This window comes from Phascolarctos cinereus, unplaced genomic scaffold (genome assembly GCF_003287225.1).
Source record: "Phascolarctos cinereus isolate Bilbo 61053 unplaced genomic scaffold, phaCin_HiC Scaffold_726;HRSCAF=1367, whole genome shotgun sequence".
NCBI classification, from domain to species: Eukaryota; Metazoa; Chordata; class Mammalia; order Diprotodontia; family Phascolarctidae; genus Phascolarctos; species Phascolarctos cinereus.
The window spans coordinates 315,706,737-315,720,015 of NW_027556098.1; the positions used below are offsets into that span (position 1 = coordinate 315,706,737).

The 13,279-nt window shown below is 38.9% G+C and overlaps 1 protein-coding gene across 1 annotated transcript in view; it reads right to left on the reverse strand.

Annotated features, from left to right (window-relative positions):
* XRRA1 (X-ray radiation resistance associated 1) overlaps positions 1–13,279 on the reverse strand; it is a 114,891-nt gene that overhangs the window by 100,746 nt on the left and 866 nt on the right.

Below are 13,279 nucleotides of genomic sequence, written 5' to 3' on the forward strand. Positions count from 1 at the left end.
ACCCCTTGTTCGGTTTAGAATGGAAGCTTTACAATTTCATGTAATCATTACTGATTATGTGTAATCAGAAGTGATGACACGAAATTGAAACGCTTCTACACAAGCAAAATTAATGCATCTAGGTTAAGAAGTGAAGCAGCTGAATGGGAAAAAAATCTTTGTGTCATATTTCTCAGATAATAATTTGGTATCCAGATATATCGACAACTAACGATTATCTATAATATATGTTTGTGTACCTGTGTATACCTGTGTATACATATGTCATCCAAAGCCATTTCTTAATAGATAGTCAAAGAATATGAAGAAACAGTTCTCAAAAAAACCCATTAATAACTATTAACAACCACATGAAAGAATGTTCCTAATCACTAATAAAACAAGTATAAATCAAAACAAATCTGAGGTTTCACCTCACACCCAGCAAATTGGCAAAGATAGCAAAAAATGGAAATAGTTGATGTTGGGGGTATGTGGAAAGAGAGGCACACTAGTTCTTTGTTGGTAGAGTTATAAACTGGTACAACTATTTTAAAAAAACAATTAGTAATTAGCAAATAGAGTGACTAAAATGTTCATACCCCTTGACCCAAAGATTCCATTGGTAGGCTTTAAGCCCAAGAAAGACGATGATAAGAAAGTCCTCATATACCCCAAAATATTTATAGGAGCACTTTTTTTTGGTAGCAAAGATCCGGTAACAAGTAGATGCTCATCAACTGAGGAGTGGCTCAAAAACCTGTATTGTTGTTCTTGTTTAGTCCTGTCCAACCCTCTGTGACTGCATTTTGGGGTTTTCTTGGCAATGGTACTGGAGCAGTTTGCCATTTCTCTCTCCAGATCATTTTACAGATGAAGAATTGAAGCAAACAAGGTGAAATGACTTGCCTGGGGTCACACAGCCAGTAAGCATCTGAGGCCAGATTTGAACTCAGGAAGATGAGTCTTCCTGATTCCAAACCCTAGTGTTCTATCCACTGTACCACCTAGCTGCCCCTAGGAAATATGATGAATTCAGAGAAGTCTCATGTGAACTGATACAGAATGAAGCAGGCCAAGAAAACAATATACACAGTGACTACAACAACATAAACAGAAAGAACCACCACCACAGAACAGTGGAGAGTGAATGGTGCAGAATTACAAGAATAAGCATGACCTCAAAGAAGAAATATGAGAAAAGACATTCTCCAATTTCTTTGCAGAGGTGGGAGATACATAGGGTTGGAATACTGTAGATATTTTTAGACTTTTTCAATGTATTGATCATTTTTGCTGATTTTCTTCTTTTTTCTTTAAAACATATTATTTGTTATATCAGATGGCTCTCTGGTAAGGGGAGGGGAGAGATTTAAGCAATGTAATAACAAAAGATATCAACAAAAATTTATTTTTAAAAAACACAACATAGACTATTTATACCGTATTTAAGTGATACATTTAGTGATTTGTAGAAATATAACCAAACTGTTGTAGCCTATTCAAATGATCTCATCTTGGAGTTTTAAATTTTATGTCTATGGTTAGTGATTAAATGGAGTATATACAGCCCCTGGCAAAAAAAAAAAGAAGGCTGCTTCTTATTGATGTGAGATTTTATAGTATTGTAAGTACTGAGAATGACCCTACTTAAGTGAATGTAAACCTGTTCTCCAGAAGATTCCATATGTAGTCCAGGAAGGTAAAAATTTTACATGGAAAATTCAGGACATAACTAACTTTGGTATCTTTGTTTCTGTAGACTTCATGAAGCCTGTACAGTGGGATTTTTCAAAAGTTCAATCCAAGACAACCCTGGGAAAAGCCAGACAATTTTTTTTTTTAAAAAGTCTAGACTAGGGCTGACTTTGTAGTCTTTTATGACTTGCTACAAGGCTTGCTTTTGACTAAAGGGAGACCATGAAATTTGAGAATTGGCTGAAGGAAATGGCTCATAAGATCATTTCTTGGGCATGTCTAGCTGAAGGTTGCTGCTTGGTCACCTCCCAACTCTGGTGGCTACTGCTACCAACTCTGCTGGACTCTTCCACTGATTCTAGTCACTGGTGAGATCTATGATGAGATCTCAGGATTTCCCCAACTCACACCTGAGCACTTCCCATTCAGAATCTTCTTTTATTCAAAATCAGGAAGGAACACTCAACTACAGAGGTGCCATGTGCTCACAGACACATGGTGGCAGGGAAGGGAACTGCAGCCAGGTGCCTCTTCTCTTCTCTCTTCTTCTCTCTCTCTTTCTCAGACCCTACACTCACATAGTTGCCAAGTCCTGTCAGCTTCTCCCTTTGCAATATCGCCTCTCCTCAGACACTACCATCATTTTAATGCTGGCTCTCATCACCGCACACTGGGATTACTGCAGTAGCCTTCAGGTTAGTCTTTCTGCCTTGTCTCACCCCACTCAAAGCTATCCTCCGCTCAGGTATCAAAGTGATCTTCCTAAATTTCAGACCTGACTGTCACTCAATAAACTTTAGAGGCTCCTCATTAGCTCCAGAATCAAATACAAAATCATTGGATTGGCTTTTAAAGCCCTTAAGTGCAATGGATACAGTACTGGACCTGTAGTCAGGAAGTCCTGAGTTCAAATCCAGCCTCAGACACTTCCTAGTTGTGTGATCCTGGACAAGTCACTTAACCTGTTTTTTGCCTCAGTTTCCTCAACTCAAATGTGGAAATAACAGAACCTGCTTCCAGGGTTGTGGTGAAGATCAAATGGGACAATAATTGTAAAGCTCCTAGCATAGTGCCTGGCACATAGTAGGTACTTATTAAATGCTTGTTTCCTCCCTCCTTCCCTTTCTTCTTACATTTCCAATCTTATCACACTTTACTTCCCCCTCCACATACTCTATGATCCAATGACAGGGGCCTCCTTGTTCCTCATATAAAACATTCCATCTCCTGACTCTATACAATTTCCTTGGAAAATGCCTGGAATTCTCTCCTTGCTTAACTCTGCCTCCTGGCTCCCTTGGCTTCTTTCAAGTCTCTGCTAAAATCAAATCTCTGCTGCAAGAAGTCTCAGTCCCTCTTAATGCTAATGTGTCAATTATCTCCAATTTATCCTACAAACATCTTGCTTATACATAGGTGTCTGCAAATTTTCTCCTCCATTAGACCGTGAGCTACTTGAAGAAAAGGTGTGTTTTTGCCTTTGGTTGTAATCTCAGGGCTCAGCAGAGTGCTTGTTGACTGATTAAATGATTTGATAGTACCACCCCTGAACCCTCCCTGTAACAAAGAAAAAGTTAAGCAAAACCGACTGACAAATCAACTGCATCTGACAATATATGCAACAATTTATACCAAGGAGGGATGTGTTTCATCTTCTGTCGTCTAGGTCTGAAATTGGTCAGTGCACTTCATCCAGGTTCAGCTGCCATTTGTTTTCGTTTGCACTATTGTAGTCATTTTCTATAGTGTTCTTTTGCTCCTATATTCTATGCTCTTTGCAACATCATATACATCTTCCTATCTGTCATCTTCTCTGACTGCCTACTGGATATATTTGCCTGGAGATTCCATAAGTATCTCAAACTTAAAATGTCCAAAACAGAAATCATTATCTTCCTCCCAAAACCTACCCCTCCTCCTAACTTCTCTATTTCTGTCAAGAGTACGCCTATTCTTACAGACACCCAGGTTCTCTACCTTAAGTCAGCCTCAGCTCTTCACTCTCACACTCCCCTTTCCATATCTGTTGCCAAATCTTGTTTATTCTACTCCCCTCAGCGGCTCTCATATCCATGCCTCTCCTCACGGCATGCCTTCCCTAGTCCAGGCTTTCATCACCTCTCATCAGAACTCCTGCAATGTCCTCCCAACTGGTCTCTTTGCATTTGACTCTGTCCTTTCCAATTGATCCTCCTCACAGCTACCAAGCTGATATTCCTAAAGCACCATTCTGACCAGGTCTTGCCTCTATTTAAGAAGCTTCATTCAGTGGTTCCTCATTGCCTATAGGTTTAAAATACAGACCCCATCATTTGGCTTCTGCATATCCCTCCAGGCTGATTACACACTACCTATCCTTATTCACTCTGTGATCCAGACAAACTGTCCTATTTGCTGTTTACCATGCATAATGTTCCACCTCTGGCCTCCATGCTGTAATTCTCTTCTCTTTGGAACCTTAGCTCCCTTTAAAATGCAGGTCACTTCCTTAAAAAAGTCTTTCCTGCTTCCCCAGTTGTTGCTGCCAGCTCTCTCCACCCTATCACTGAGTATTTATTTTGTACGCACATTCTCTTCTTATCACAGAATGTTTTGCATTCTATTCCCCTGCTCCCAATAAAATACAAACTTTCTGAACGCAGAAACTGTCTCATTTTTGTATTTTTATCCCCAGTATCTAATACAAAGTTAGGTACACAGTAGGTGCTTGTTCAACTATTTCCCCATCAATACCCATGTTTTGTTTTGTTCTAATTTTTTTATCTGAAAAGGTTCCTATGAATATGTTGCTATATGTAGGACCATTCTTTTTGTTATTGATCTTCCTGGGGTATAAGCTAGCTTGTGGGATCAATGGTTCAAAGGGAATGAATATTTAATGAAATTTCTTGCATAGTTACTTTTTTTATTATATGGAGTTTAAAAATTCCTACACAAACAACATTTTTAGAGCTAGAATAAGGAGGGAAACTGTCAATTGGGAAAAAATCTGTATCAAATATTTCTCATAAAGATCTTGAACATAAGATATATAGGAAAGCTGACACAAATACATAACATCAAGAGTCATTCTCCAAAAGAAAAATGATTAAAAAAAAGCCAAATAAAAATTTTTGTAAGGACATGTGCAAATGAACAACTATTATATAAAAGACTACTCTAAATCCCTAATAAGAGAACTGCAAATTAAAACAACTTTGAGGTGTCACTTCATACTCATCAAAATGATAAAAGATGGAATTATTCAATGGTGAAGAGACTGGCAAGACAGGCATAGTAATACACTATAGGTGCAGCTATGAATGGATTTAACTATTCTGGAAAACAATTTGGAATTGTAAAGATGCTCTATAATATGTATACATACACACATACATACATATATATATATATATATATATATATAATTTGTCTTTGACCTTGGAGCCTTGTATCTTGACAAATAAACTTCTTAGTTTTATCTGGGATTTCCCTCTGATTGTGACCTCAGGATTTTATCAATATGCACTTTGTCTTTTGGTTCCAATAGTGGGCAATATTCTTTCAAAAATTTTAAATATATGGTGCAGGTTTTCTGTATTGTGAGTTATTCTTCCAGGAGCCTGTCTTACTAGATCAATTCTCTATGCCCCATCTTCCAGGTCATTTAAAAAATATCTCTTATATTCTTCCATTATTTTCTGTTTGTTTTTTTCCCCCACTGTACTTATATTTTTGGATAAGAGTCACAGGTCCTTATTTCAAATCCTGACTCTGCTATTTACCACCTGTATGACCTTGGATGTCTCTTAATCTCTCTGGTAGGCCTCATGAATGAAAAGTTGGACCAAATGACCTTTAGAGTTCCTTCCAGCTCTAGATGAATGAGCTTATGATAGTTGAACTTTGGAGTCCTCTATTCTTTTTTTGAGTATTCATTGCTTTACTGAGGTTTCCTAGCTTTTGTTCCAGGATAGCTATTTCACATCTCTTCCTTTGGTTCTTTTATTAGGCTTCCCAATCACTTTCAAAATCCTTGTGACTATTCTGTATTCTTTTCTGGGTTTATTGAAGCATCATTCTCTTCCTCTGAGTTTTATCTTGGGATTCTCATATTCCACGGTATTTTTTTTTTCATTTTAGTAGGAATTTTTCTTTGCTTACTCATTTCCTCAATCTCTTTGCTACCCCCCCTCACCTTCCTATAGGGACTTAACTCCCAAACTTTACCATATGGATAGGCAGAATGAGTCTGATAGAATCATTGTTAATGTGAGGCTTTACTGAGATTGAATGATGAAGAGCCTTGGTGTTCATCCTCTTCACTTACAGTTTATTTCAAATCTTATTTTAGTAATTACTGTAGCCACTTGTCTGAATGTGAAGCCCATAGCAAGGAATATTCATCACATGACCTGAACTGGGAATGGTAGTGGGGAGCTGATAAATGCACTGAATTATGAAGTGCTTAATCAGGGTCCCTCATGATTGTCTACCCCATCCCACCTACTACACTTAGCTAGATTCAAACTTGGACTCAGTTATCTAGTATAACCACTGACCACAGTAAGTCCATAGCACAGGGTAGGGGTTGGGGGGGAAGAAAAGGGAAAGGGAGAGGTGAAGCACAGATTTGAGAATACAACCTTTATTGTTCTTCCATAACATTTTCTGTGAGCAATACCTTGCAGGGATTTCTTTTCTTTTTTCCTTCATTATTGCTGTTCTTTTACTATATTTAATACATTTCTTATTCTTTTTTAGGCTATGGTAAAGATAGCTGGATTTGGCCAGAATCTTTTGCTTCACTGTCTTGCTAGAAGTCCTAGCCTTACTGCAATTTTCAGATATCTTTCACATTCATTATCTCATTTAAGATTCACAACAACCAGAACCAGGTCCCTACCTATTTCCAGTTGTATCTCTCATTGCTCTCTTTCCATCTGGTGAAACTGGACCAATTAGTATAATATTTTATACCTATGACCTTTACATACTTTAAAAATTCTTTCACTCTTATTTCATCTCTGTACATATACATAAATTTTACTTTGGGTCAAATATAGGCTATCCCCCAAATTGGCAGTGTCCCGAAAATGAAACCTCTTTGAGAAGACAAAAATATATAAACACAGGAAAAGAATAACAACTGTACACCACAGCCAGATTTTATACAAGCCACACTTGGAGGGAAAGTATGGTTTATATTCCAACCCATATGGTACTCCTGAATGAATGAATGAAATGTAATAATAATAATTCCTGGCATTTGCACAGTACCTTACAGTTTTCACATATATTATTATATTCAATGGGATATAGCGCTGAGCTGCAGAACTCATGAGACTGTTTCTGGTTCCTGCTGTCCTTCCTCAGTTTCTTCATCTGTAAAATTAAAGGACTGAGTAATCTTTAAATTTCCTTCTAGTTCTGATAGTATATATTTTGAGGTCCCTTTCAACTCTAATGCTTTATAAGTCTATGAAGTTGAGGCTCAGAGAGTCAAATGATTTGTCAAAGGACTCCTCACACTGTCACCAGAAATGTTAACAAAATTTTTCTTTCATAGCCTTCTTTATACACATTCTGAGAATCCTGTGAACTTGGAATCTTTTAACAAGTGCAATGATGCATCTGAGCAGACTGTGCCCTCAAGCATACAAGATCTTTCTGTAAAAGTAGGGACAGGGGCAGCTAGGTGGCACAGTAGATAGAGCTTCAGCCTTGGAGTCAGGAGGACCTGAATTCAAATCCAGCATTGGACCCGTGACACTTACTAGCTGTGTGACCCTGGGCAAGTCACTTAACCCCAATTGCCTCACCAAAAAAAGCAAAGTTAAAAATAAAAAAATATATTGTATTGTTTTGAATATAAATTCTTTGTGAATATGGGCTATGTTCTGAAAAAGAGATGCTTTTGAAAGGGAAATAAATGTACAGGTATGTATGTATGTATGTGTGTATATATACACACCCCAAAGTCATTATCAAAAATTACTTTTTAAAATATATTTATTATGAAACATGCTCATATTTCTTTCAATTCAAATAAAGATAAATTTATTTTTATGATCCTCTGTCTTCATTACTTTCCAAGTATTTCTCTCATTGAAGCATGGTTATAGGGCAACAATCAGGTTTTTTAAAAACAACATTTAGAAGAAGACTTTCTGAGCCTGGTTCCTGGCTGCTAGCTTTATGATGAGTGGCTGCAGTTGCAGAACCAGAACTCTGGGTGACTTCAAAAGGCAGCATTAGTTGACCTTGGTCTCCTCTCTTGGTTTGATTTTGTCACTTCAACTGATTTCCTTCTGCCTGACAGCATCCTGAGAGATAGACAATGTTATAAAGAGAGGACTCTTGAGCTTTTCCCCCATCCAAAGCTAATATGTGGCCCCAGAAATACAGGGCTCCGAGGTTCCTTGCCTGCCTTACCATCTGTTGTTTCATTTTAAGTGAAGAGGTAGGATGCTATGACCTTGTGAGTTTTTAAAGGTCAAGAGAGTGAACCATCCAAGGTCCAGGAGTCCAGAAGTGGAATCCATGAAAAGTTTTGTGGCTTGCTCAACATCATTGCCCCGAGGAGCAAGGAGTGACCTTCAGGTTCTAGCCTAGCTATAACTGGAGACGAAGACTCATATAGTAGTGATGCCACATTTGTACATAAACTTGGTCAGACCAATCCTAAATAAAAGCTCCATTAAATCTGAACCCACTCTCCCTAGAGACAGGTGATAGACAGGAGAGTGTGCCTTCAAGATGTTGGGGGGAAATATTTACATTTCTGTTTTTGCTATAGCTTCAAAGTAAATATCCCTATGTAAAAGGTGATTGATGACAATTGGTTAAATGGAATCAGAGCAATAATTACTTGAAACTAATAATGGGGGAGGGAAACATACCTAGAATGGAGGAATCAGCCAATAGTAGTAAAGAAGAGATACCCCGCTCCCTCGGGGGTATCCCTGAGGGATAGTGAACCCAGAACATTCATTGTTTTGGCTTTGAGGCCAGCTCTTCATCTACTTTACCAAATTGCCTCTCTTAATATAAAATTCACCCAAAGTAATTTCAGGGAGGAGAGCTTGTCAACAGGAAATCACAACTTCAAGGAACTTATGTGAAAACTAGGTTGATTATAAGACAAATGAACATGCATGTGGAACCCAAAGAGTTGGCAATCCATGCAGAAGTTTGCATTTTTATAATAGCAGGACAAAGGGAGGAAGTATCAGAAATCTCCACCTAGAGGGATATGGTATGGGAAGGGAAATTGTGCAGTAAAGATGGAAAAGGACAAAACCCTTCCCAAAGGTGAAGAGAAAGGAGATGGCAAAAGCCATTTTTTTTTTCCCCTTGGGAACTACTAGACCACGAAGATAGGATGGTCTGCTTATGTACATGGGCCCCAGCTACACAAGCAATTTCTCAGCCTAGTGCAGACTGACTGGTGCCTATCTTGATTCCCAAAAACACATAGGGAGTTCAGCTTCAGACACAAACAACAAATTATGTCAACTTGGAGAGGCTTCATCCTTGACATACTCAGGGCCTCCTGCATACTCTGGGTCCAATGTTTCTGGAAAATATGGCAACTCAAAAAGACAAGCTCAGGGGACCCCTGAACATTCCTTAATAAGCTTTAACAGCTGGAAGATATCAGCTCAAATGGGAGGTGGCTGGGGCTGAACCTTGAAAGGAACATGGGGCTTCTGACAGGTGGGAGCTTGGATGGGTGAAAGTGTTTCAAGAATGGGGGACAGCAATTCATCTTAGGGGCATTTCCCCCATCAGTGAAACCCATACTCCATAAGCAGCAAAGGACTTGTCTATACCCTCTATAAGAAGATATATTCACATGAAGGCTCACTACCCCTAATGCTCAAGGAAGTCCCTGGATCAACCCCACACAAAAAAATTTATGATATAGACTATAACTTAATGATGTGTGATAGAGAAGACTATTTAATATACTGTTGCCAAACTGACATTCCTAAAGCACAGGTGTATGTAATAACCTATTGCTTCTTGGCTAGCACACAAATTCCACTATTTGGCATTTAAAGTCATTCACATCCTGGATTCAAATTACCTTTCTAGCTTTGTTATGTATCATTCCTCTCTTGTACTCTAAGGACCAAACTGACCTACTGGTTCTTCCTTATAAGGGCCATTCCATCTACCATTTTCAGTATCTTTGTCTGGGCTGTCCTCCCTCCTCATCCCCACTTCTTTGATTCCCTAGCTTCTGTAGAGGCTCAGCTACTTCCTGCCTGAGAGCTATCTTGCTCCAGCCCTCCTGAAATTAGTTCCTGTATATGTGATTGCTTATTTGTGTTTGTTATTCCTCCATGTAAGCTCCTTAAGGGAATAGATTATTTTGTTTTTGTGTACCCCATATAGCATAGTGCCCAGCACCCAGTAGGTGCTTAATAAATGTATATTGAGTGAAGAAATATGCATTTATTGAGTGTTTGCTATGTGCCAAGCACGGTGCTACATGCTATAGACACACATAGAAAAGTAAGATAGTCTCTTATCTCCAGGAGCTTATGTTCTAATTGGGGGAAATAATACATGTAGAAGAGTTCATCTACTGGGTTGATAGCAAGACCCAGAGGTCCTTAGGGCTCTGCAGCAGGGCAGATGGAAAGACTAAGTGGATTTTAGGGTTCAGTGGCAGGGTAGATAGTAATGCCCAGTGGTCTGCCATCTTACTAGAATCATAGTTGGTCACTCCCTGCTTACTAAAGCATTGTAAGTGGCCCTATCTTCCCCACAGCCAGAAAGCTGAAGGGGCCTGAGCTTGTGATCATTGGGAAGAGTGGAGTGGGTCCCAAGGTGGAATAGAGGTGCTACTCCAGGCTCCCTCTTATGGGAGAATGGATAAAAGGTTTTCTCACTGGGAAAGGGAAAAGGGAACAATGGGAAATATATAGTCAAACCCTCAACTTTCATGGGGCTAAAGTTCCTTAAAAAAAATGGCCTGAAAGTTAAAAAAAAAAAAAAGACTGTTGACACATTGAACCTATGGGAAATAGGGGATTAGGTTCCTGCAACCATCAAAAACTATAATCATTTGCTAGAGACTGCTGAAAATACACTTTTCTGCATGTGATTCTTTATAACAAAACATTAATTCTGATGTTATACACTTTTCCTAACACAGTAACCATGAATTAATCCATATAATACAAGGGAGAGGAGAAGCAAGACTGAATAGGACAGGGAAGGGCAAGCTGGCGATGTCAGAAGAGTCATGAGGTAAGACAGGGAAAAGGAGAACCTGTCTTCTCTATTCTCTCTTTCAGCTCTGTGGTTGAACTGTTCCCCAGTGAAAAGCTGGCCATGATGCTGTGCTGGGCTGGACAGCAGTGGGGAGGCAGGACTCTGGCATAGTACCTCTCATTTTTTTCTCTTCTGCACATACCCGGGAATGTGGGTGGTTGCCAATTTGAAAGTGAAAATGAGGTTACTAATAAAAAATCATGAGAAGGCTTGAAACTGAAAAAGTTGAGAATGTTGATTGACTGTACTATAATATAATGGTAGGAGATAGGGAGGGCTATCTATTACATGACATGTAACAAAGACTATTTTATAATGGCATGTGATGGAGAACATTGTCTAATATAACAATGTATATAATATAATAATGTGTGACATAGAAGAATGTTTAATACAGTAATGTATAATAAGACTATATTAGCTAGGTGGCGCAGTGGATAGAGTACTAGGCCTGGAGTCAGGAAGACTCCTCTTCTCTAGTTCAAATCTGGCCTCAGACACTTACTAGCTATATGAACATGGGCAAGTTACTTAACCCTGTTTGCCTCAGTTTCCTCATCTGTAAAAAACCAGAAAAGGAAATGGCAAACCACTCCAGTATCTTTGCCAAGAAAACCCCAAATGGAGTCACGAAGACACAACTGAGATGACTAAACAACATGATAAGTGATACAGATGAATATGTAAGTATAAAGGAAGTGTAAAAAGTTTTCCTAAATAACTTAACAATAGAGTATAAAGGAATTATCTAAGTAATCTAACAATAAAGCATGAAGTTCTTTAACCCAATGGAATTATAGGGCATTGGTCATTGGAAAAAGGCAATGATGGTACACAGTGAACTTCTAGTGACTGGCTGGCTCTGGTAATCTTTTTTCCCCTTTATTTTTAACATTCACTTTTTAAAAAATTTGAGTTCCAAATTCTCTCCCTCCCTCCAGTTCCTCCCCCAATTATACCAATTATACATGTGAAGTTATGCAAAACATTTCTATATTAGTTATATTGCCAAAAAAAGCAAGAAAAATACAGAAAAAACAATATGCTTTAATCTGCACTGAGTCCATCAATTCTCTTCCTGCAGGTGGATAAAATTTTTCATCATGGGTCCTTTGGAATTGTCTTGGATCGTCGTATTGATCAGAATAGCTAAATCTTTGCAATAGATCATCATTACAATATTGTTGTTACTATGTGCCATCTTCTCTGGTTCTGCTCACTTCACTTTGCATCAGTTCATACATGTCTCCCCAGGTTTTTCTGAAACTATCCTCCTCATCATTTCTTATAGCACAATGGAATTCCATCATGATCATATACCACAACTTGTTCAGCCATTCTTCAATTGATGGACATTCCCTCAATTTCCAATTCTGTGCCTGATGGCCTTTAGAAAGAAAGAGTCGTTTATGGAGGAAAGATTCAGCTGTTGACTTTATTCTTTACCTTCTTCTGTTTGCCTCTGGGACAGTACGGTATGTTTCTAGGATATCTCCCTATATCACTGTTGGCCTCTTATAGCAAACACACATGGCAACATCCTGTAGAAAAGAATCAGGCGCCTGGAAATGGGATCCTATTTGGGAGACGGTGGGCCTCAGAGCTGAGACTCCTGGTTATGGATGCCAGGTCTTTCTGAAAGTACACAAAAGTATCCTAGGCCAGGATTTCAGATGAGCCCCAAACTGGAGATTTATGGGCATTATGGTTAAGCCTCAGAGCTTTATCCTTCATGTACAAGAGTCCCAGTGATCCCAGGAGAGCAACTCAAAAGGGATGCAGCACCCCATGAAGAACAGTTCCAGAATGTCACAAGGGGTCATGCCCCTTCCATCCTATAGAGCCAGAGATGTAAGTGGTCTTGACCACATGTGTTTTCTACTTGTGGGCCTCTGCAATTGTGAATTCTATGAGCATCAGTCATCCCTCTGACACTCTGTACTTGTGGGACTGTGTGCAGTTTTATGTAGAGAGATGTTTTACTATTTTTCTTACTATTTCAGTAAATGCCTTTGTCTTGTACTAATTGTGCACCCTAGCTGACTATCAAAAGTTATTTATCAATACCTTGATGGGGGCTCGAGTGCACACCCACCTGGGATAGTACCCAGGACACCCAACCTGCCAGTCAATTAGTCAACAAATATTTTGTTAAGTACTTTAAAATCACTATGTTCCAGGCGCTGTGCTAAACTCAATACAAAGAAAAACATAGTCCCTTCCTTCAAGGGGTCCCCATCCTAATGGAGAGAACATGCAAATAACTATGTTAAGTACCAGATATATAAAACATTAATGAGATGTGAAGGCACTGAGTCGGGGTGAAGGGGGAGCA